We start from the raw sequence: 25,811 nt of genomic DNA, 5'->3' as shown, positions 1-25,811 counted from the left end.
GTAAAGGGACCTACATGTACAAAAATATTTATCGCTGATCTTTACGTGGTAGCAAGGAATTGGAAGTTGAGGGGGTGCCCATCAATTGGGGATGGCTGGACAAGTTGTGGTATATGAATACAATGGAATACTATTGTGCTGTAAGAAATGATGAGCAGGAGGAGTTCAGAGAAACTTGGAGGGTCTTATGTGAGCTGATGATGAGTGAGATGAGCAGAACCAGAAGAACATTGTACACAGTATCATCAACATTGAGTGTTGACCTACTGTGATGGACTATATTCTTCTCACCAATGCAATGGTGCGGAAGAGTTCAAGGGAACTCATGATAGAAGAGGATCTCCAAATCCAAGAAAGAAAAAAAAAAAAGAACTGTGGAGTATAGATGCTGATTGAACCATACTATTTCTTTTGTTTTGGGTGCTGTTGTTTTTTTTTTCTATTTTGAGGTTTTGCATCACTGCTCTGATTTTTTCTCTTGTAATAGGATTAATGCAGAAATAGGATTAATGTTATTATGTGTATATATATATATATGTGTGTGTGTATATGTATATCTATATGTATATGTATATAGATATATAGATATAACCTATATCAGATTACCTGCTGTCTAGGGAAGGGGGGAGGGAGGGAGAAAAATCTGAAGTTGTAAAGCTTGTATAAACAAAAGTTGAGAACTATCTTTACATGTAACGGAAAAAATAAAATACCTTATACATAACCAAAAAAAAATAGGTTTCAAATTTTCTTCCTCCCTTCCCCCCTTCCTTATATAGTAAGCAATTTTATATAGGTTACATATGTGCAATCATGTAAAACATATTTACATATTAGTCATGTAGTAGAAGAAGAAACAGACCAAAAGAAAAAAAAAACAAGAAAAAATAAAGTGCTTATAGCATGCTTCAATCTGTATTCGGACTATATCAGTTCTTTCTCTGGATGTGAAGAGCATTTTTCCTCACTAGTCCTTTGGAATTGTATTAGACCACTGTGTTGCTGAGAAGACCTAAGTCATTCATAGTTGATCATCCTACAATGTAGCTGTTACTGTGTGCCATATTCTCTTGGCTTTGCTTACTTCACTTTGCATCAGTTCATGTAAATCTTTCCAGGTTTTTCTAAAGTCTGCCTGCTTATCATTTGTTATAACACAATAGGATTCCATTACATTCATATATGTCAAGTTGTTTAGCCATTCCCCAATTGATTGGCATCCTCTTAATTTCTAATTCTTTGCCACCACAAAAAAGAGTTGCTATAAATATTTTTGTAAAAGTAGGTCCTTCCCCCTTTTTTTATCTCTCTGGGATATAGACCTAGTAGTGGTATTGCTGGATCAAAGGATATGCATATTTGATTGCCCTTTGGGCATAGTTCCAAATTGCTCTCCATAATGGATGATACAGTTGACAATTTCGCCAACAGTGCATTAGAGTCCCAATTTTCCCACAATCTCTCCTACATTCATCATTTTCCTTTTCTGTCATGTTGCTCAGTATAATAGATGTGAGGTTATACCTCAGAGTAGTTTCAATTTGCATTTCTCTAATCAATAGTGATTTAGAGCATGTTTTTTGGGGGAGGCAATGAGGGTTAAGTGACTTGCCCAGGGTCACACAGCTAGTAAGTGTCAAGTATCTGATTCCAGATTTGAACTCAGGTCCTCCTGAATCCAAAGCCAATACTTTATCCACTGCGCCACCTAGCTGCCCCCAAGAATGATTTAGAACATTTTTATATGACTATAGATAGCTTTGATTTCTTCATCTGAAACTTGCCTATTCATATCATTTGCCCAATTTATGCACTAGGAAATTACTTGCATTCTTCTAAATTTGACTTAGTTTAGTTCAAAACCAACAATTCAATTTCCAAGAAACACAGGGTTTTAATTTAATTATTCAATTGAGAAACACCAAGATGTACTAGCAATAAAGACATACTGGTCATACCCTGCCTATTAATGAATAAGTGATATTTGTTGGACTACAAACAGGATGGTTAAGGAAAATGAGATAAAGGGGAGTGTGTGAGGTGTGTGGGTCAAATCAATGTCTAGCAAAGAGGGCAGTTAATCCTTGTGGTCTCAGGAAGTGAAGAATGTTCAGGGGAATGGGTGAGGAAAGGATTTAAAAGGGGAAGAGGGAAGGAGAGAGTCTTTGTTTGGGTATTTGGAGGGAGACTCTACTGGATTAACTGAGAGGTGGAACTGGGAGAAGAAGTAAATAATCAGAAAAAAAGATGAAAAAAAGGAACTAATAAGCAAAACCCAAAGATAAAGGGATAATAGGAGGGGGTGATCAGGGGTGAGGAGAAAAGAGCCATTGGAAATAGGCCATGTGAAGAATAATACACCAAATTAACTGAAGGAACATAGTACTGAGTTTATAGATGAAGAGAGAAAAAAACACATCTTTAAAAACCCGTAATATTATCAACCCCAAAAATGATTATTAAAACTTTATTAATTGTTTAGTAATATTTATTAAAATGTTTATTGATGTTTATTAAACATGTTTATTATGTGTCCTAGGCACTGTGCTCATTGAAGGAGATACAAAAAAAAAAAAGGCAAAATACAGTCCCTGCCTTCAAGGAGCTTTCAGTCTGAAGAGGGAGTTAATACTCTATTGGGCTGTTTTGCATCCTAATGGTGGATCATGCAGTCTAACAGAGGAGCCTACTCTCTAACATGGGAGTTTATCATTTAATATTAGAGACAAAAAGAGGAAAATGGAAACAATTAAAATTAGAAAGAGTGACAGATTGGAGAAAAAAACAAAATTCTGCAATATGTCAAATATGTAAGAAAGATGTTTGAAATACAAAGACATATGAGAGATAAAGCTGGGGAGATGGAGGAAACCCCTTCCCCCCCCCAATATACTATGCACAAAGGGATGCCAAAGACTAGATAGTACAATCATGGTATCTGACAAAGCAAGAGCAGATATTAAAATAATACCAAAGGCAAAGAAAAAAACTACATTAGACTGCAAGGAACCATAAAGATTAAGCCAATATCAGTAACAGCAAACTGTTACACTCTTAATGCCTCAGAATGCCAATTCATAAAGGAAACATTAACTGACCAACCAGAAGACATAGACAGTAACAGAGCAGTGACAGGAGAGTTCAAAATCCCCCTGGAGGGGCAGCTAGGTGGCACAGTGGATAGAGCACATCCATGGCTTTGGGTAAATGCTTTGTGACTAGTGTTCTTTCTGTGCCATGTAAATACCTTTGCTAAAGAAGGAAGTCTACTGGCTGATTTTTAAAGGGAAAGACAGGAGAGAGGGTTCTTCAACCAGTGCTAGTACCCTGGGTGGAGTAGCAGCTACAGCTGGTAGTACATTGGACACTGTGAGATGGGGAGTCAACTAAGACAGGGATTGTGCAATCAGAAAGACATTAAAAAGCTGGAGAGGAGATAGGATGGACAGGATGGTAAAGTGGCCAAGATTCATGCCATGTGTAGATGAAGAAAACTATGGAGTCCAAGTTATTCAGTCAATAAGTATTTATAAAGTGCCTACTAAGTGCCAGGCACAAAGGTAGGCAAAGAAAAACCAAAGACAATCCCTTTTCTCAAGGACCTCACAGTCTAAAGGGGAGGCAATATATATATAAACAGCTGAAATACAAACAAACCATATACAGGATGAATGGAAAGAAGCAAGAGAACAAAGGCCCAAGAGCTAAGGAGGCCTGGGAAAGGCTTCTTGTGGAAGGTGGGATTCTAGGTGGGACCTGAAAGAAGTCAGGGAAACCAGAAGGCCGAGATGAGGAGGGAGATCTCTGCAGGGAAGAGGGACACCTCATGAAAATGGCCAGAGTTGGGAGATGGAGTGTCTTGTGCAAGAGCAGCATGAAGGAGGGTGTCACTGGATCCCAGACCATGTGGAGGAAGAGTAGTCTGCAGACAGAATGCAGAGGTGGGGGGCAGGTTGGGATGGGCTTTGAATTCCAAGCAGAGGATTTTATATTTGATCCTTGAGGTGATGGGGAGCCACTGGAATATCTTGAAGTTGGGGGAGGATGACTGCCAGACCTGTGTCTTAGGCTCTTTGCAGCAGAGTGGAGAATGGACTTCAGTGGGCAAAGACTTGTGGCAGGAAAACCAAGCAACAGCTATTGTAGTAATACAGACATGAGGGATGAGGGATGTCTGCCTTGAGCCTCGTCTAGAATAATCACCTGCAGTTTCTTCAGGTATATATAGTGTGGGCCCTTGTCAAATGGATTAGACAGAGGTCAGGAATCTGAGTAATGGTCGGATCTTGCTAAAAGAGAGGTTTAGACTTGGTCAGAAACACCCACCCCACACTTATTAGAAGAAACTCAAAGCAAATTGAAGCCTATGCTGCCTCCTGTGCTTCCCTCAGGTTGCTTTGCTCCTTCAGCTAGTGTGGCCTGTATGCCCTATGAGTAGCAGCTGGTTGGCGGTTTAATGGAGTAGGCTGGCCCCTTCACTACAGGAGTTGTTTCCCAAACTGATGTCTGTCAGAGATGGGCTGGAAGCAGTCTGGCTTTTCTGGAGAATGCTTCTACTCCAAGGACTCGTGTGTGTTTTTGTGTGTATGGGTGGTGAAGGTGAGCAGTTGCTGCTGGTACTTGATAATGTGAGATTTAAAATTGGATATTAGATCATAAATCTCCCCTCTTTAACCTTTCCCTTAATTTATCTCCCAGACTAGTAAATGGAAGAAGCTTCTGGTTTTCTAGTTTGAGCTTTTATTGTATGGTAGTCACAAGGTGATGTTGATTAGAAGGATGGGAAAGTAGAAACACAATACAAATTGTCTTAAGTCTAAGCTTAGTCTATATTCCATATAAAACTCACCAAAAGAGAAGGCCACCTTTGGGGAGAGAGAGACCGTGTCAAGGGAGTGCTGCTGCTAACCTCGAGCCGGGCCCAGTCGAACTCTCATCAGCATCAGCCTGTGCAGCGCAGTCAGGAGACCAGCAGAGCAGGAAAAAACTCCCACTTCCGTTCTCTCCTTGCCTTTTAAGCTCGCACCCCGGAAGTGGAGTGCTAGCAGGCAGTCTGACGTGCGCAGCAGGCAGACTGGCGTGCGTAGCTCATGCCATTGGTCTCCTCCCCGAAAGGGTGGTCCTTAAAAAAAAAAAGGGCGTCTTTCAGTTATCCTAACTGACTATTAAAAAACTTTCATATTTTTTTACCACAATAAGGAAGGTGTGTGCTGTCTTTCCAATGATTTCTCCCCTCCATGATGTCTGTGGGGGCTGGGCTAGAAACAGGTCTGGTGGCTTGGAAGGGGGCCATTCTTTCCAAAGTTCTGGCTTCAGGTCACAGGTCTGTCTCTACCAGGGTCTGTGGGGAGATGCTGAACAAAGTGGTTGTAATAGGTTGACTTGTCTAGCACATGCTGCCCCCCCCCCCATCTCTCCCTGAATTGCCTTTATTTTGTTTTTTTGTGGGATTTTTTGCAGAACAATGAGGGTTAAGTGACTTGCCCAGGGTCACACAGCTAGTAAGTATCAAGTGTCTGAGGTTGGATTTGTACTCAGGTCCTCCTGAATCCAAGGCTGGTGTTTTATCCTCTGCCCCCTCAATTGCCTTTGAAAGGCAACTGCTACCACTGTCTAAAACAGTTAAGAGACCTCCTCAAGCAATCAGAGCACATCCTGAAGGAAAATTACCAGGCACTATTCCTACAATCTGCAAAATAGTCATGGAGAGGGTTGCCATGGCAACTCCATCTTCTCAAGTCCTTATCCCACTTGCATTTCCATGATTTTTTGACACTGCCTTTAGAATTTTTCCAGAGACAAAATGGTGGTGTCTATTGATTACTTAACAGCCCCAAACCCTTCATCTATTCAAAGAGAGCTCTGTCCTTCTAACCAAGAATGAATGAATGAATGAATGAATGAATGAATATTTGTTAAGCACTTACTATGTGCAAAGAACTGAACTAAGTGCCATAGTACATGCCTCTATTGTCAATACCCACTTCCACTTTCTGAAGCCCACAAATCCATGTTCATGTATTCAATGTTATTATCCCAAAGCGGGTATCTAAGTTGAGGGAACTGTCCTTCATGATTCAAAGGGAATGAAGGGAAATAGGAGAACAGAGTCAGGCCATCTAGTTCTGGAACTTGCCCCAGGGGTGCTGTTCCCCCTATTCTACACCATACCTCATTCTTATCCCTCCCCCACTCCTCTGCACAGCCTAACAATGTGATGAACATTCAGGAGGTGCCCCAAAATGATTTATGTTCTAAAACAATTTGACTTAAAATCTAATAAACCAGGAAGTGCCTAATTCAAATTTTGTTGATTGTCAAGCCTGTTCTTCCACCAATATTTCGAACCTAGGAATGGTGTTCCCAATTCTCCCAACTCTTTCATGTATAGATTTGTTGTTATGATTTTTCTTTTCTCTGACTCTAACAGACAGTAAAGGGTTTGGCCCTGTAGGCCCTACAGTCAGGAAGAAGCATCCTTTGGACAAGTGTCATTCAATCTAGAAGTCTCTGAGTACCTCTTTTTTGCCAGGCTGTTAGAGGAGGCTTGATCACCAGCAATCTCTTAATTTAGGGTCAGTATTGGGATGAAATGAGGTACTGGGAAGTCATTGGGCAGTTAATAGTAGTGGGTTTACTTTGAGCTAATATAGCATAGAAATAAAACAATATAGAAACATAGCTTCTCTGGACACAGCTACTGTCCTCTTCATATAAAAAGACATCTGGCTATCAGAGCAGGGTTCCAGGAAAGATTGTGAGGACTTGAGTGGCCTTCAGAAATCCACCAAGTTTGAGACATCCTTGACTGCCCACTGGCGGGATTTTTTATGCCTTTAAGGGACCAAGAAGCTACATCATGGGAAAAAGGGGCCAATCAAGTTCTGCTCAATCAAAATACATTTTTTGCAGGGCAATGAGGGCTAAGTGACTTGCCCAGGGTCACACAGCTAGTAAGTGTCAAGTATCTGAGGCCGGATTTGAACTCAGGTCCTCCTGAATCCAGGGCTGGTGCTTTATCCACTGCACCATCTAGCTACCCTCTCAATATACATTTTTTAAGCTGTTTACTAAGTGCCGAGTTTTGTGCTACTCTGGAAATATGAAAAACCGTGGCAGTACCTGCTTCCTCAAAGAACTCATAGACTAATGGGGGAGTCAACATTCAAACAATTATGAAAAAAACAAGTCATATTCAGGAAATACTAGAAATAATCAACATAAGGAAAGTGATAGAAATTTGCAGGAAAGGAAAAAGCTTCCTAGACATGGTGGAATTTTAGCCAAGACTTGAAGAAAGCTAGAAGAGTCATGTGGCAGACTATTACAGAAGAGAGAATGTTACAGGTGTGGGGACAGCGACTGAAAGAAATGGCCAGATTTGGGAGATGAAGAATCTTATGCTAAGAACAGCAAGAAGGCAGGTGTTGCTGCACTGAAGAGTAAAGCGTAGTGGTGAGACAGGGTAGAGTAGGACTGTGCAAGATGTGAGGAAACTGGAAATGTGAGGATGGGTAGTTTATAAAAGGCTTTGAATTCCAGAGAGGATTTTATATTTGATCCTGAGTTCATAGGGAACCACTTGATTTGATTGAGTTTAAAGACAGGGGTTTGAGAGAGGACCCATGGTCAAACTTATGCTTGAGGAAGATGTTTTTGAGAGTTAAGTGCAGGACAGAATAGAATGAGGATGTACTGGAGGTAGAGACCCCAAGCAGAAAGCTGTTTTAGTAGTCCATTTTGTGAAGTGATGAGGGCCCGCACCAAGATGGTGGCACTGTCAGAGGAGACAAGCAGGCCTATATGAGAGTCGTTAAAAAGGTAAAATTGAAACGTCTTGGCAATGTATTGGTTTGGGGGATGGTGAGACAGTCAAGTGAAGAATGACACCTAGGTTGTGAACCTGAGTGTCTGGGAGGATGTTGGTATCTTCAACAGTAATAAGGAATTTTGAAAGAGAGGAGTGTTGAGAATGGAAGGATATAAAGAGTTTGATATCCGGCATGGTGAATTTAAGATATCTAGAGGACATTCAGTTGCATTTGTCTAATAGGTAAGTTAGAGATGCAAGACTGGAGGTCAGCAGAGAGGTTCAGATTGGGTAAATATATGAGAAAAACATCTGTAAATGCATGAATTAAATCCATGAAAACTGATAAGAGCACCATGTTAAATAGTATCAAGATAGAAGGGAAGGCAGTTCAAGAAAGAGCCCAGTAGTACACTCATGTTTACCAGGAATGACCTTGATGAAGATCCACTAAGGAGTGGCCATGATGAGGTGCTGGGGGACAGGTACTGTCTTTTACCTTTCTTTGTATTTCCAGGGCTTAGTATAGTGTCTGACTAATAGGCACTTAATAGATGTTTATTGACTCATTGAAGGAGATCCTGGAGAAAAGAATGTCCCCGAAACTTAGAGAGACAAAAGTATCAAGAGAAAGGTGAACAAAGGCATTAAAAGGTGAAAAGTGATCAGGAAAAGTGGGGATTAAGAAAAGGAAACTAAGTAAACTCTCAAACTCATGACACTCATGACACGATCGCTCCAAAAAACATCCAAATAATGCCACTGGACAATTCCTGGAGCAGCAAAACCCACAGAAGAATGTGCTGAGATCATTTTCCTATTAAGAATGGCTTGGAAGTTCAGAAGGAGGGAGCTACTGTGCTGACACAGGAGTGGAGCTCAACCCCCAGTCACACTGACACAGATCCATTCCCTGGAAGGCCTTGCCAGAGAAGAGACCCCCCCCCCCAGAGCCTCTGAATCAGTTGCAGCACCAATGTCATCTGGAACTAAGCTCACAGTCTGGTGAGAGGGCTGAGCCCTTGGCAGGGGGGAGATTACAGGGCTCTATGCTGGTGCTGAGGCAGAACTTGGGTTTTTCACCCGTGCTGGGAATCAGGAGGTAGGCTAGAGTAGCAGTGGCCCAGATTGGGGAGGGGCACAGGATTGATCATAGGAGCTGACAACCACAACACACAAAGGTGGTTGATTAACAAGTTGGTCTGGGGTCATCTATGGACCAGGGAACAGGCTGGGTGAGTGAAGAACCTGATCCTCCTTAAATCATACCATGCAGGACCTTCTGAAGCTTGGGATACTGCAGCCTGGAAAGAGTGCCCCACTTTAAGAAGCTAAAAGTCAATTAAAAGAAAGGCAAGATGAGCAGAGAGAGAAAGGTGAGGACCATAGAAAGTTTCTTTAGTGACAAGGAAGATCGAGGTGCACCCTCAGAGGAAGATGTCAACGTCAGGGCTCCAATATCTAAAGCTTCCAAGAAAAATATGAATTGGTCTCAGGCCATAGAGGTGCTCAAAAAGGATTTTGAAGATAAAGTTAGAGAGGTAGAGGAAAAAATGGAAAGAGAAATGAGGGTGATGGAGGAAAGACATGAGAAAAAAGTCAACAGCATGAAAAGCCAAATTGGCCTAATGGAAAAGGAGGTACAAAAGCTGTCTGACAAAAATAATTGCCTAAGAATTAGGATTGAACAAATGGAAGCTAGAGACTTTATGAGAAACCAAAATACAATGAAGCAAATCCAAATGAGGGCAATGTGAAATATCTTCTGGGAAAAACTGCTGACCTGGAAAATAGAACCAGGAGATAATTTGAAAATGATTGGGCCAGAAGCACAGGGAAGGGGAGTCACTGTGGTTTCCTGCTTCAGCAGTGCTTGAACTAGGGGCAGCTAGGTGGCACAGTGGATAGAGGACCAGCCCTTGAGTCAGGAGTACCTGAGTTCAAATCCAGCCTCAGACACTTAACATTTACTAGCTGTGTGACCCTGGGCAAGTCACTTAACCCCTCACTAAAAAAAAAAAAAAACAAAAAAACAGTGCTTGAACGGAACCTACTGCTCGATTCCTGGCTGGAGCCACCCTTAGCCACCTCTCCACTTTCACCTCCAGTAACCAACACTTCTCTGTCCTACCGAGCAGTAGCTGTCCTCCGCCGCCACCCCAGGCCGAAGCTGCTGCGAAGCTGCCTCCTCCCTCTGCCTCCTCCCTCTGCCTCCTCGTCTAAGCTGCCTCCACCATCTCCGCCGCCATGATGACCTTATCTCCCTCTCGGGTGCAACAGAACTACCACCAGGACTCTGAGGCCGCCATCAATTGGCAGATCAACCTGGAGCTCTAGGCCTCCTTCATCTACCTGTCTATGTCTTACTACTTCAACTGAGATGACGTGGCCCTGAAGAACTTTGCCAAGTATGTCCTGCACCAGTCCCATGAGAAGCAGGAGCACGCTGAGAAGCTGATGAAGCTGCAGAACCAACGCGGTGGCCGCATCTTCCTGCAGGACATCAAGAAACCAGACCTGGATGACTGGGAGAGCGGACTGAACACAATGGAGTGTGCTCTATACTTGGGAAAAAAAGCCAATCAGTCATTGCTGGCACTGCACAAGCTGGCAACTGACAAAAAATGACCCCATTTATGTGATTTCATTAAAACCCACTACCTGGATGAACAGGTAAAGTCCATCAAACAAGTGGGTGATCACATAACCAACATGCACAAAATGGGGGCCCTCGATTCTGGCACGGTGGAATATCTTTTTGACAAGCACACCCTTGGAGACAGTGACGACAAGAGCTAAGCCACACACCTGACTTGGAACTGTGGGCGCCACTCCTCCTGTCTTTCAGTGCATGCATATTTTGGTTATCTGACTTTTTCATAATCTGTACCAAAAAACTACCACCATTTACATCCCAATAAAGTGACTTGGTACTGATGAAAAAACAAAAGAAAATGATTGGTCTACCTGGAAATCATGATCAAGGAAAGAGCTTAGACATCATCTTCCAAGAAATTTTCAAGGAAAATTTCCATGATATTCTAGAAGCAGAAGGTAAAATAGAAATTGAAAGAATCCACTGGTCACTTCCTGAAAGAGATCCCAAAAGGAAAACTGCCAGGAATATTGTAGCCAAATTCCAGGGCTCCCAGGTCAAGGAGAAAATATTGCAAGCTGCCAAAAATAAAGAATTCAAGTACCGTGGAGCCCCAGTCAAGATAGCACAAGATCTAGCAGCTTCTACATTAAAGGACAGGAGGTCATGGAATATGATATTCCAGAGGACAAAGGAATTGGGATTACAACCAAGAATCATGTATCCAGCAATACTGCGTATAATCTTTCAGAGAAAAACATGGGACTTTAATGAAAAAGAGGACTTTCAAGCATTTGTGATAAAAATACCTGAACTGAATGGCAAATTTGTTTCAAAAGACCCTAGAGAACCATAAAAAATTGGAATTGGGGGACATACCTGGGGTCATTCAGTAGGTGACTGTCTTATGTCTGAGGCTGGGTTTTAGCTGGGGTACCCCTGGGTCTGGGGTGGGCTTTGTCCACTGCATCACCTAGCTGCCCCATGATGACATCTTTAGCATAAAATTTAGGGGTGAGAGAAATGCACTGGGGGAGAGGGGAAGGGCAGAGGTAGCATGGGGTTAAATCCCATATGATAGAAACAGGAAAGGGCTTATGGAGTAGAGGAAGAGATGGGGGAGGAGCAGGGAAGTAAATGAATTTTACACTCATCAGAAAAGGCTCAAAGACCTTCATCTTCTCAGAGTTGGCTCAAGGAGGGATTAACACCCTCCCCCCCATTGGGTGTAATAATCTATTTAATCTGGGCCTAACACTCATCAGATTTGGCTCTAAGACCTTAATCTCACCAGAATTGGCTCTAGAAGGGAATAACATACCCACTTAGTTGGGTGGAGTAATCTATCTAACCCTGCAGGAAAATAGGAGGGGAAGGGGCAAAAGAAGGGAAGACAGATTGGGGAAGGGGAGCGACAGAAGAAAATCCCTTTTGAAGAGGGATAGGATGAAAGAAGATACAGTAAATAGCATGGGGAAGGGAATAGGATGGAAGGGAAAGAGTTAACAATAGTAATCTTGAAAAAGAGAAAAGGGGGGAAAATTGTACAAAAATATTTATAGCAACTCTTTGTGGTGGCTAAGAATTGGGAATTAAAGGAATGTCTATCAATTGAAGAATGACTGAAGAAGCTGTAGTGGTATATGAGTGTAGTAGAATGATATTGTGCTGGGAAGACTCATATGAACTAATGTATAGTGAAGTGAGCAGAACTGGGAGGACATTGTGCATAGAAATAACAGTATTGTTTGATGAGCAATTGTGAATGACTTAACTACTCTCAGCAATACAATGATCCAAGACAATCCCAAGGGACTAATGATCAAGCATACTATCTACCCCCATAGAAAGAACTGTTAAAAGAGCACTTGTGGATTGTACATATCTAAGCTATATCAGATTGGTTGCTGTATTGTAGAGGGGGGAGGAAAGGGAGGGAGGGAGAAAAATTTGGAACTCTAAATCTTATGAAAATGAATGTTGAAAACTACCCTTACATGTAACTGGAAAAAATAAAATAAATGTTTGTTGCATTGAAAAAAAATTGGAAGGGCTAATTCAAAATCTACCTAGTTTCAGTCTCCATCTTATTCCAACTTCCAAAACATTGTGCATTAGCACAATCTGCCTCTGTGCTTGTTGTTTCCCGGAGCAAAATCTTTGGTTACTCCTCATCAGTCATTGGAAAATATCAAATTTACTGATATTCATGCATAATTAGCAGAGTTCTGAATTGGACAAGTCATTCTGGGAAGCAAATAATGAGATAAAAGGAGGAAGATAGATCAATATGTACAAAATCATGTATAGCAGTTCTTTTCATAGTGTGAAAGAAATGGAAACTATATAAGTGACCATCAATTAAGGAATGACTATAAATGCATAGAATACAAATGTAACAGAATATCCCTACTGTAAAAATAAAAGAAAGAAAAGGAAACTAGATTTGACATCTAAGAGATGGTTAACAATATTAGTGAGACAAGGTAGACTGTAGAGAATTAAGAAGAGAAAGGTAATCAGGTGATATAAGGGTGTTAATTTGAAGGGATGGATAGATCCAGGGAGATAACTTTTTTAAAGATGGAGAAGACATAGACATATTTGTAAGCAGTTTGGAAGCAGCCAGTACACAGAGAGATATTGAAGATAAGGGAAAGAATGGAGTTAATGGAGGCAGCAATCTGCTGGAGGAAATGGTCCAGAAGGGGACCACTTGTGCAGGTAGAGAGAGGTTTGGCTAAATAAGGAGAAAGCACATCTCTATGTGTGAGACAGGAGTTGAGAAGGAGAAAGTGACAGAAAGCATGTGAGTGATGTGAGAGGTAGAGGGGGGAGAAGAAAGAGCTCTCAAGGAAAGAACTCAATATTGTCAGTAAAACATGAGTCAAGGATCTCAGCTGGGTGAGTGGATGCATGTAGGAAGGAGCCATGGGAGGTTTGAGGAGGGGCAAAAATTTTCTATGCCTTTGTGCCATTAGGTTAGTGGGATAGTGAGTTAATTAGAGAAGTGTAAAAAGATTGCCTTTGGGATCCAGGAGTAGATTTGTCACCTTTGGGGGAAAACTAATTACTGTTTTAGTAGCGAAAGAAGAGGCTTAGATCAAATCCATGTCGTGGAAAAATACTGGTAGACATTAATCCTATCACACAGGACTTGGGACTGAAATTTTAAAATACCTTGGTGAATTTGATACCAGCCCTTTAACAATTCACTGTCTGTCTGTCTATCTATCTATCTATCTATATATATTTATTTATTTTTTACCAATTCACTATCAATGATTTTCAGATTGGGAAAAGGAAATGAAATGCCTTTTATTATTGTTAACCTAGCAAACCTAGGAAGAATGAGTTTTTCTGGGAAGTGATCTCCCTGGATCCAGGTTTTCTAGAGCATCGATCTTTTTCTTTTGATGGTGATGTAGGGTACGTTGTTGTTTGTAGTGATGATAGAGGACCAGTGTGGGTTTGGGTGCGTCAAAAACATGATTTTTTCTTAATAGTATTTTTTCCAATTACATGTTAAAGATAGTTTTCAACATTCATTTCTTTTTTTTTCAGAGAATTACTTTATTAGACCTTTGTAAAACAGGTGCCCGTCTGGTGAATGAAATCCTTGAGTACCCTGTGCATGTCTATGAATGACCACAGAAATATCACAATTGTTGAGATTTGGGGATAACAAATAAATTTTAGCAAGTAAACAAATTCTTATATATGGAATCCATAAATCATGAGGATTGACTCTACTTGCCCATAAGGTCCCCAAAATTGTAGTCACTTCCAAAATTCACCTCCTACTGAGATATCTCTGGTTCATTGTTACATTATACATGCGTTTACTTTGCTTTTGGAAATTGAAAATTTCAACCACAAAGCTATGATTTATTCCTTGAGTTAGCTAGATGGAAAATTGGATAGAGAGATGGACCTGGAGCCCCCAAAACCTGAGTCCAAATCCAAATTCAGATATTTCCTAGCTGTGTGGCCCTAAGAAAGTAATTTAAGCTCTATTTTTCTGTTTTTTCAACTATAAAATGAGGACAATACCACCTACTTCCAAGGATTTTTGTGAGGATCAAATGAGATGATATTTTTAGTGTTTAGCATAATTTATGTCACATATAATGTGCTTAATAAATTATTGTTACCTTTCTTCCTGTTCCCTGCCTATAACCTCCCCAAATGTCCCACTGTCTCTGTAACTACATTGGAATCAACATTCATTTCTTAAAGATTTCAAGTTCCGGGGCAACTAGGTGTTGTAGTGGATAGAGCACCGGCCCTGGAGTCAGGAGTACCTGAGTTCAAATCAGGTCTCAGACACTTAACACTTACTAGCTGTGTGACCTTGAGCAAGTCACTTAATGCCAATTGCCTCACTTAAAAAAAAGATTTCAAGTTCCAAATTTTTCTCCCTCCCTCAATTCCCCCCCCTCCCAAGACAGCAAGCAATCTGATATAGGTTATATATGTACAATCACATTAAACGTATTTCTGCATTAGACATGCTGTGAAAGAAGAATTAGTTGCTCATCATTTCTTATGTTTTTTTATATAAAAAGTTATAAAAAGAACATTTCCATTTATACAACACAGCACAAAAAGAAGATTCAATATAAAACCATGAAGTTCCAGTTCACATTGTTTACTTTTTTGAAAAACTATGTAATAAATACTACATATCATTTTAAAATCTACCCTGATTTTCTGTGTTGCCTTCTGAATTTTCTTTTGTTTTCTGCTGTAGGATTTTTTTTTGGTGGGGCAATGAGGGTTAAGTGACTTGCCCAGGGTCACATAACTAGTAAGTGTCAAGTGTCTGAGGCCAGATTTGAACTCAGGTCCTCCTGAATCCAGGGCCAGTGCTTTATCCACTGCACTATCTAGCAGCCCTCTCTGCTGTGGGATTTTAATTTTTTTCTATTTCCCTCCCCACCCTACCCTAGAGAAGGCTACTATTAGAAGCAGATATGGGGTGTGTGTGTGTGTGTGTGTGTGTGTGTGTGTGTGTGTGTGTGTGTGTGTGTATAAATACGTGTAAAAACATACTATACATACTGCTATTTATCAGCATTTTCTCTGGACATGGATAGCATCTTCCTCCATAAGTACTTTGTAATTCGTTTGAGTATTTTGTTTTTGTTTTTGTTTTTAGTGAAGCAATTGGGGTTAAGTGACTTACCCAGGGTCACACAGCTAGTAAGTGTTAAGTGTCTGAGGCCGGATTTGAACTCAGGTACTCCTGACTCTAGGGCCGGTGCTCTACCCACTGAGCCACCTAGCTGCCCCCGATTTGAGTATTTTTAATACTCAAAATTACTTACTCGTTAAAAGTTTTTTAAACGATATTGCTGTTACTGTATGCAATGTCCTCTTGCTTCTGATAATTTTACTCTTTATAATTTTATGCAAGTCGTTCCATGTTTTTTCTAGTCAACCAGCTCATCATTTCTTATAGCATAGTAGTATCTCATCACAATCATATAACACAACTTATTTAGCCATTCCCTAGTTGACAAGCATCCTCTCAATTTCCAGTTATTTGCCACCACAAAGAGAACAGCTGTAAATATTTTACTATGTAAAAGTTCTTTCCCTTTTCCCTAATCACGTTGGGAGACAGACCTAATATTGGAATTGCTGGGTCAAATGGTATGGGAAGTTTTATACTTCTTTGAGTATAGTTCCAAATTGTTTACCAGAATGGCAGACCAGTTCATAACTCTACCAAGAGAGCATTAGTTTCCTAACTTTTCTATACCACCTCCAACATTTGTCATTTTCCTTTTTTGTCATATTAGCCAACCTGGTAGGTATGATATGGTACCTCAAAATTGGTCTCATTTGTATTTCTCTAATTAGTAGTGATTTAGAGCATTTTTATGCAATTATTTAAAGCTTTAGTTTCTTCTTCCAAATCCTGACTCCTCATATTCTTTGACCATTTATCAATTGGGGAATGACTCATATATTTATAAATTTGGCTCAGTTCCTTATATATTTGAGAAATAACATCTTTATTAGAGAAACTTGCTCTCAAGTTATTCCTCATCTACTTTTATTCTAATTTTGTCTGCATTAGTTTTTTGTGCAAAAACTTTAATTTTATGTAATCAAAACTTTCTATTTCACTTCCCATGGTCCTCTCTACCTCTTGGTTGGTCATAAAGCCTTCCCTTATCTGTAGATCTGACAGGTACATTTTTCCTTGCTCCCCTGATTTACTAAAGATATCATCACAATAATTTTGACATAAATGTCAAAATCACATATCCATTTTGACCTTATCTTAGTATAAGATGTGACATGTTGATCTATGCTTAGTTCTTCCAAACTGCTTCCCAATTTTCCCAGCATTTTTAATTAAATGGTAAATTCTTACTGCTGAAGCTTGGATCTTTAGGCTTATCAAACACCGGACTACTGTGATAATTTCCTACTGTATATTGTAATCTGTTCTACTGATCCACCCCCTCTATATCTTAGCCAAATAGCTAGTAGTCCTGCATGCAGTGTTAGCACAGGGGTCTCCTGTAATCTCTTTCCGACCAATTGCCAAATGCCCTTACTCTCTCTGGCTTGAGAGCTCTAGAAGTGACTGTTGCTTTTGCTGCCACCTGTGGCATTTCATCCACAGGGGCTCCAGGCCAGCCTCTACCTCATTTGTTACATATCTTTTCTTCCAACTTTTTAAATTGTCTTGGGCTAGAAGAACATCTCACCTTAATCTTTTGTTGGGTATGCCACTCAACAATTCAATTTAAGCCATTATTTTTTAAAATCATAAAAGCATTATATTATTTTCCAGTTACACAGAGAGATAGTTTTCAACATTTGTTTTTATAAGATTTCTAGTTCCAAAATTTCTCCCTCCCTCCCTTCCTTCCTCCCTTCCCAGGACAGCAGGCAATCTGATATAGGTTATATATGTACAATCACATTAAACATATTTCTGCGTTAGTCATGTTGTGAAAGAAGAATCAGAACAAAAGGGGAAAACCTCAAAAAAACAAAAAAAACAAAAACAAAAGTAGAAACAGTATGATTCAATCTGCATTTAGAATCCATTGTTCTTTTTTCTGTATGTGGAGAACATTTTCCATCATGAGTTCTTTGGAATTGTCTTGGATCATTGTATTGCTGAGAAGAGTTAAGCCTATCACAGTTGATCATCACACAATGTTGTTGTTACTGTGTACACTGTTCTCCTGGTTCTGTTAAACCATTATTTTAAAGTTGGTGGAGGGGAATGTTGAGAGAGCTTGGCTTAGTGATTCCTTTATTCTGCCATCTAGCTTACAATTTCTTGTGTTACATTAGTGATCATTTGATTCATCATGAAGTACAGGAAATGTACATGGGGGGAAAAGTACAAAAGGAAATGGTCATTTTTCCCTTGACTTTGAGCATTTTCACTGGCTACCCCATATACATTGAATGTCCCCTCCTTGGCTTCCCTGTGTGATGTTTAAAATCTAAATTGTGGTCGCCTTAAATCAGAAGCTTCAGTACCAGTCTTTGGGCATTAAACATTTATTAAAGCATACAGATATTTACAAAGAGTTCAGAAGGTTATGAAAAAGAAGTCCTACTTAGCCTAGAGTTCCAGCCTGGTTGGGTTCTTCCTGAAGTCCTCCTCCAAGAGCCTGCTTTAATCAGGAACTCCTCCAAGCTGACTGTGGAAGCTTTTTTATAGTTCTGGAACAGAGGCGGTCCTTACACACTGCTTCAAGGTGATTGGTTGGTGTCATCCAAATTCATTGGCTTTGAAGGTGTTCTCAAGTTGAGTTCACAGTCTAGTTTCTGAGAACAATACCTTTTTATGGGCTAGTCAGGTGTGATTACTTTCCAATTAACTTGAAGTAAGCTTAATCAGCAGTCAATCACTCTCACTTGATTCAATCAGTATAGATTAATCTCCAGGTGGGTCTTTGAGTATCTCCTAAATCCCATTATTTCATCACACCTGGCATCCTTGACATCCCAGATAAAACCCCACAATCTACAGGAAGTCTTTCTTGACCCTAATTCTAGCCCCTTCTCACTGCTTATTACTTCCACTTAATCGTGTCCATAGCATGGTTCTCCATAGTTATTTATATGTTATCTTCCCCATGACACTTAGATTATTTAGCATAAAGAATACCTTTTGCCTTTCTTTGTGTTCCCAGCATTTACTTATCTCAGTGCCTGACACATAGTATGTGCTTAATAGATGTTTATTGGCTGACTAATAAAGAGGAACTGGTTCCTGAAATGGAAATGATGGGAATGCTGGGAAGAAGTGATCACTCAGTTCTAGAATTTGTGATAAAGGAGAGGCAATTTATGCAAAGTCTGAGAAGGCAACAAAACTAGTATGTTAGGTTTCCATAAATCTAAAGATCATAACCATTGGGGATAAGGACTTTTGTTTTTGTAAAATAAGGACTTTTAGTTTTTGACAAAAGCTGCTGAGGATGCTGAAAAGAAGTATGGTAGAAATTAGGTATAGATCAACATCTCACAACATATATCAAGATAAGTTCCAAAGTAATACACATATTAGGCAAAAAAGTGATATTATAAACAAATTCCAGAATTGAGAATTACCTTACTTATCTATAGATAGAGAAAGAGTTCAGGAACAAAGAAGAGATAGAGAGGATCCCAGGAGGCAAAACTGATCATTAATTACATCAAAATTACATCTTTTTTTATAAAAATAAAATTAATTAATGCAACTAAAATTAGAAAAAAAGCTGCAAATGGAAAGAAAATCTTTCCAGTATGTTTCTCTGGTACATAGAGGCCAAATTCTAATTTATAATCATAAGAGGAATTTCCCAACTGATAGATGACCAAAGGACTTAAACAAGCAGTTTTCAGAGGAAGAAATCTAAACTATGCACAAATATATGGAAAAATGCTTATAATTTCTAATAATTAGGGAAATGCAAATTTAAGCAACTCTGAAGTTCTACTTTAGAGCCATGAATGATAGGGCATTGATACTGAAGATAAGAATATATATAGTTAAGAGAGCAACTAATTGCCATTTATGAATTGATTGTTAAAGATGACAATAAAAAAGGAAAATGACAACTGTCAAGAATTGCTTCTACAAGTGATCACAAGTGTATGTGTTGAGATTGAAGCAAGAGAAGCACATGTATTTGAGACAATCCTGGGCTCAGGGTTCTGAGCGGTTTCCATTATGGTCTTAGGAAGTGGTAGTAGTTTGATTTGCCCGGCACAAGTTGCCTCAAGGCTCTCTCTCAGTGGGATTTGTTGCTTCAGCAAAGAATACACAAGGATGGTTGAGAAGGGAAAATGTTCCAATTTTCAAAAAGAAGAAGGGAATGGAATCTGCAAATTATAGATCAATTAAATTCAGGTTTGAATTCTGGGAACTACTTTAAGAATATATTTGCAGGGAGACTAGGGTTTTCAGTGGCTAAAGTCTGGTACCAAAACAGCTTTGCTGCTGACATATATGCATAGTAATGAGAGCATTGGGGATGAGGTGCAGGGGGAACACTGGTAAAACTATGTTTTGTTACGGCTTAAATTCATTATCAGAGAATCCAGAATCTTGTGTGTCAGGCTGTCTGAATTCTAACTTAGATAATTAACTGTAAAATAAGTTTTACCTATAACCCAAACAAAGGGGTATATAGGGAGATACCTAATCATAACTAGGGACACTGCTCATATTTCTTCTAGGAGGGGCAAGATGTAATGGCTGTGACTCAAGAAGTGTCAGCCTTCCCTTATCATGGAGAGGTTCTAGCCACCACACCCTTGGCAACTATAGCTGCAACATAGCCAAAAGCTACAGAGCCACTCAGAGTCCAGTGGAGAAATGTGCCAATGGTTGGGCTTCATGAGAGCAGTTTGATGCCATCACCAGAAGAAGCACTGGAGGAATGAATTGCTCCTCCACAACTGTCCCCACCCCTCGAGCTCTTCTTGTGTGATTATTATGGATACTCATTCCCCACCCCTCCTCCCACAAAAGGGGGGCTATTTGTGGGAGAGTGTGCTCTATGCATATTATGGGGAAATGTTCTATTGTAGATATTACTCTGCTGTTCTATTAAATGCCTTTTCTTGGAGCAGTTTCTGTCTTTTGACTAGAGCAAAATGGGGGCTCCTGAGTTCTCATTTTGTGTGTCTATGGACACATGGAGTATCTTGAATGTGGGGCAGACATTCTGGGGACCCTAAATGGAAGGAGAGGTGCGACCGATGCTACGTTAGTAAAGGGATGGCTAATGAACATCTAGAAAAGGGAATGGTGAAGAGAAAAAAATCAACTTGATTTCATCAAAAAATAGGCCAAGCCAGACTAACTTTATTTTCATTTTGGACAAGGTGGATAAAGTGCTCCAACAGGAGAATGTGGTAGCTGTAGTTTACCTAGATATCTGTAAAATATGTGATTCAGTGCTCTTTTGTAGAAGTAGTGTGGAGATGTGGCCCAGATGATAGTGAAATTGGACTTGGAATTGGCTGAATGATTGGAGTGAAAGATTCCATGTTGGCAGGGAAGGAGGTCTCTGGTGGAGTGCACCAAAGATCTGTCCTTGGACCTTTGCTTCTTAACATTTTATTAATGATTGGGACAAAGGGCATAGATGGCAGCCATGTCAGATTTGCAGATGACTCACAACTATATGACAGAGTCAGGGTTCAAAGAAATCTTGACAAGTTAAAACATTGTGTAAAATCTGTTAACGTGAAATTTAATTGGGATAAATAAAAAGTGACTTGGGCACTTGCACTTGGGCTTAAGAAGTTAAGTTTACTAAATGACTATAGTGATCTACTGTTTGATAAACCCAAAGACTTCAGCTTCTGGAATAAGAACTCAGTATTTGACAAAAACTGCTGGGAAAACTGGAAGATAGTATGGCAGAAACTAGGCATAGACCAACATCTTATACCATATAAAAAATAAGGTCAAAATGGGTACATGATTTAGGCATAAAAGATGATACCATAGGTAAATTAGGAGAGGAAGGAATAGTTTACCTCTCAGATCTATGGAGAGGAAAACAATTTATTTCCAAACAAGAGATAGAGAATATTATTAAATGCAAGATGGATGACTTTGATTACATTAAATTAAAATGTTTTTGTACAAACAGAAGGAATTCAGACAAAATTAGAAGGGAGGCAGAAAGCTGGGAAATAATTTTTACAGTCAGTGTTTCTGATAAAGACTTTATTTCTAAAATATATAGAAAACTAAGTCAAATTTATAAGAATGCATTCCCCAATTGAGAAATGGTCAAAGGAAATGAACAGGCAGTTATCTGATGAAGAAATCAAAGCTATCTATTGCCATATGAAAAAAATGCTCTAAATCACTATTGATTAGAGAAATGGAAATTAAAACAACTCTGAGGTACCATCTCACACCTATCAGATTGGCTAATATGACAAAAAAAGAAAATAATAAATGTTAAGCTGTGGAAAAATTGGAACCCTAATATATTATTGGTGGAGTTGTGAAATGATCCAGCCATTCTGGAGAGCAATTTGGAGCTATGCCCAAAAGGCTATGTATCAAGATAATGGAATGTGATAGATGAGATTTAGCAGATACTCAGGGGCCTACCTGGAGACTGGTTTAAACTGATTGAATTGGATAAGGGGACTGACTGCTGACTGGATTATTGGTTTACTTCCAGTTTACTGGATTGTAAGCACATCTGGCTGGTACTTAAGGGTACTTAGGAAGGTGATTGTACTCAGAAGCTAAGAATTTTGAACTTTACATTGAGACCACCTTTGGGTCCAGTGAACCAATGAATTTGAATGACACTAGCCAAACAGCTTGAAGAACCTCCCATTTCTGGGAGGGGAACTGGAAGGAGGAAGTGAATGCTGGTGAGAGAGCTCTGGATCTTTGGCTGCGAGACATTGGGCATGGTGGCAGAGAACTTGAGAAGTGGGAGATTAGGAATGTTAGGATTGCCAGGATATAGGAAATCTGTTCTCAATCTTTCTCTTTCTTTTACTATCTTTCAATAAACCTTTAAAAAACCTAAACTCATTTACCAGTGATTTTAGTCAGTTTCCCCAAAAAACTTGAGGGACAGATTAGAACCCACGTTTAGAATTTTAAATTACACAGCTATAAAACTGTGAATAGCCTTTGACCCAATGGTGTTACTATTGGGTCTATATTCCAAAGAGATCATAAAGAAGGGAAAAGGACCCACATGTACAAAAATATTTATAGCTGCTCATTTTGTGGTGGCAAAGAATTGGAAATTGAGAGAATTCCCATCAATTGGGGAATGGCTGAACAAGTTGTGGTATACGAATGTAATGGAATACTATTGTGCTATAAGAAATGATGAGCAGGCAGTTTCAGAAGAAGCTGTAAAAACTTACATGAATTTATGCTGAATGAAATGAGTACAACCAGGGAACACTGTACACAGTATCAACAACATAGACTTAACTCTTCTCAGCAATACAATGATCTAAGAAAATTCCAAAGGACTCATGATGGAAAGTGTTCTCCACATCCAGAAAAAAAGAACTGTGCAATCTGGATGCAGATGGAGCCATACTATTTCTACTTTTTTGTTTGTTTGTTTTTCTTTTTTGAGGTTTTTCCCTTTTGTTCTGATTCTTCTTTCACAACATGACTAATGCAGAAATATGTTTAATATGATTGTACATCTATAACCTATATCAGATTGCCTGCTGTCCTGGGAAGGGAGGAAGGAAGGGAGGGAGGGAGAAATTTTGGAACTAGAAATCTTATGAAAACAAATGTGGAAAACTATCTCTCCATGTAACTGGAAAATAATATAATACTTTTATGATTTAAAATAAACAAACAAATATACAAACAACCTGAATGAATGGATAAATAAATGAAAGAAAGAAAGAAAGAAAGAAAGAAAGAAAGAAAGAAAGAAAGAAAGAAAGAAAGAAAGAAAGAAAGAAAAAGAAATGCTAATTGCTTAGTTGTTTGATATTTAGGGGCAGGAGGGCCTTTCAGTATTCATCAAATACTATCACAGACCTCACTGTCTCACTTTGCTGATGTTTGGGCTTGGCAGGGAAAATATTATAACTGGGTATAGAACTTAGCATATGGTATTTGGTGGCATTTGCTGTAACTTGGTGGTAGAGGGACACCTGATCATCTTTAGGTCACACATATAATACCCAACAGTCTCGTCTCTCTTTTTCTCTACTGTCCCTCTCAAGCCGCCCTCTCCTCTCAATCATAGTTCCAAATATATTTCTGTGATTCCCAAGGTCCCTCTTCTGCCACATTCACCTGCCTTCTTGCAAACAGACACCTGCATCGTATCTTATCGTAATTCGTGATTCACCTATGCTATTCTGTGCACAGCACCCAGGCTATTCCATTGACATCCCAGCCTTGAGCAACTTCCTCAATCCAGCTCCACTGTCCCTCCCCTGAAGCAATTGCTTCCCCTAGCAATTCCTACACAGGGCTGGATATGTGGAGGAAACCTTTCTTTTCCTCCAATTGCTCACCAAATGTTGTTACCCTCCCCACAAATTTGTGCTGGGTCACAAACATGTAGTTGTCCCTTGCAAAGTGCTAATCTGGCTCAGGGTTCTCATCCTCCCAGTTGCTCTTGTCCAGCTCACTGAAAATATGCCCCTCCTATGGAGCTCTGCATGTCCTTGTAGGGAAGGCAGTCAGGGCCTCTCTACAGGTACAAGTGTGTCCGGTAGAACTAAACTGGGGTAGGAACAAGGAAATGTCAGATGGACTAATCTCTCTGTATGTTATGCTGGGTCCCTTCTACTACATCAAATTATGCCATCATCCCCACTTGAAAAATCAGTTTTACCAATTCCTCATATTCCCATCTTGTCCCATTCCACATTGGGGTAGGTCCTGTTATTGCAGGATTTTGCACTGTGTATATACTACCTTGAGATATGAATCCTGAAAAAAGGGGCAAAACTTCTAGTTCTGTGGTGATCTTCACTAGGAGGGTGATAGTATGTTCAGGTGTTGAATGAAGTCAAATGAGATACCATATGTCTGTCATTATTGAATTGGGGTGAAAGCTCTCGATTATGTATTATACTTAGTAAAACATGAACTGGTGGCTGGAATTATCCATCAGAAGCTCAATATCTTTCAAAAGGGAATGGATAACAGATGTTCATATTACAAATGGGGACCTCAGGCTATCCTTGAGAATTCAGAAATAAATTGTACCAGAAGTGGAATATTGTTATGGAACAAAACTATTACTTCCGTCTCCTAGTTGTAACATTGATCTGTAAATTTCAAGAACAATGTTTTAATGACATACCAAATGTTCCTCATCTCTAAGCCCCATGGATGAAAAGCATATAGAGACTTAGAGGAAGAACTGAAAACCAGGGGCAGCTAGGTGGCACGGTGAATAAAGCACTGGCCTTGCATTGAGGAGGACCTGAGTTCAAATCCAGACTCGGATGCTTGACGCTTACTAGCTGTGTGACCTTGGGCAAGTCACTTAACCCTCATTGCCCCGGGGGAAAAAAAACACCTGAAAACCATGTGGGAACAGGATGAGGAACATGTGATCCCCACAGTCCTGTCTCCTCCTAGAATTGTCCTAAAAATGTCTTCATGGAGCCTGTAGCAGATGAGGTATCATCCCAATATTTTTATTGAGTTAGAAAAGACAGCAATTCTATGCAGTGATGTAAAGAAGATTAAAAAGAAAAGATTCAATAGTATAATGTGTAAACTCCATCAAAAAGACTAACAGATGAATAATAATGATAAGAATAATAATAAACACTTCTATATGGCTTCATGGTTTGAAAAGCAAATCTCATTTGAACTTTACAACCACCCTGTAATTTACCATAGTTATTATTATCACCCCCATTTTACAGATATGAAAATTGAGGTTTGGAGTTTTAAGTGGCTTGCCTAGGGTCATACAGTTAGTGAGGCAGCACTTCTGTCTAGGTCTTGTGACTCCAATTCCAGTTGTCTCTCCACTATGCCAATTCAGTAGTGGCAGAGCAGCTGGTGTTGGAGAGAATAAAACCCCAAATCTGTTTTAGAAAGAAATATATAAAATTACTTGGTAGAGGAGACTGAGCCAGAAAGGAAGGTGTGTGTCCTTTTTGTCCAGGCTCTGGAAGGGTTATATTACATAGGGTTTAGACCAGGGTACCCCCACATGAACAAAAGGCAGTAGACATGCCTGTGTGCCTGGGCGCTCCCGGTCCACATCTGATCTTTGTCTCCTCAGGCCTGGAGAAAGGAGGCTGAGACCTGCCCCTCCCCCAGACCACCCCCTTCCTCCTCAGCTCTCGGGCTTGTGAGAAATCCAAGTCCCATTGAAGGGCTGGTGCTTTGCAAATGCTGCTGCAGCTATTGTGTTTTCCCTCTCCCCGAAC

The 25,811-nt window shown here is 39.9% G+C and overlaps 1 pseudogene; it reads left to right on the top strand.

Annotated features, from left to right (window-relative positions):
* The first annotated feature begins 10,045 nt into the window (after positions 1-10,045).
* On the top strand, positions 10,046-10,609 carry LOC122733784 (annotated as a pseudogene).
* The last annotated feature ends 15,202 nt before the right edge of the window (positions 10,610-25,811 follow it).

Source organism: Dromiciops gliroides, chromosome X, assembly GCF_019393635.1.
Source record: "Dromiciops gliroides isolate mDroGli1 chromosome X, mDroGli1.pri, whole genome shotgun sequence".
In the NCBI taxonomy this organism is placed as follows: domain Eukaryota; kingdom Metazoa; phylum Chordata; class Mammalia; order Microbiotheria; family Microbiotheriidae; genus Dromiciops; species Dromiciops gliroides.
This window is presented reverse-complemented; position numbering and strand designations above follow the sequence as displayed.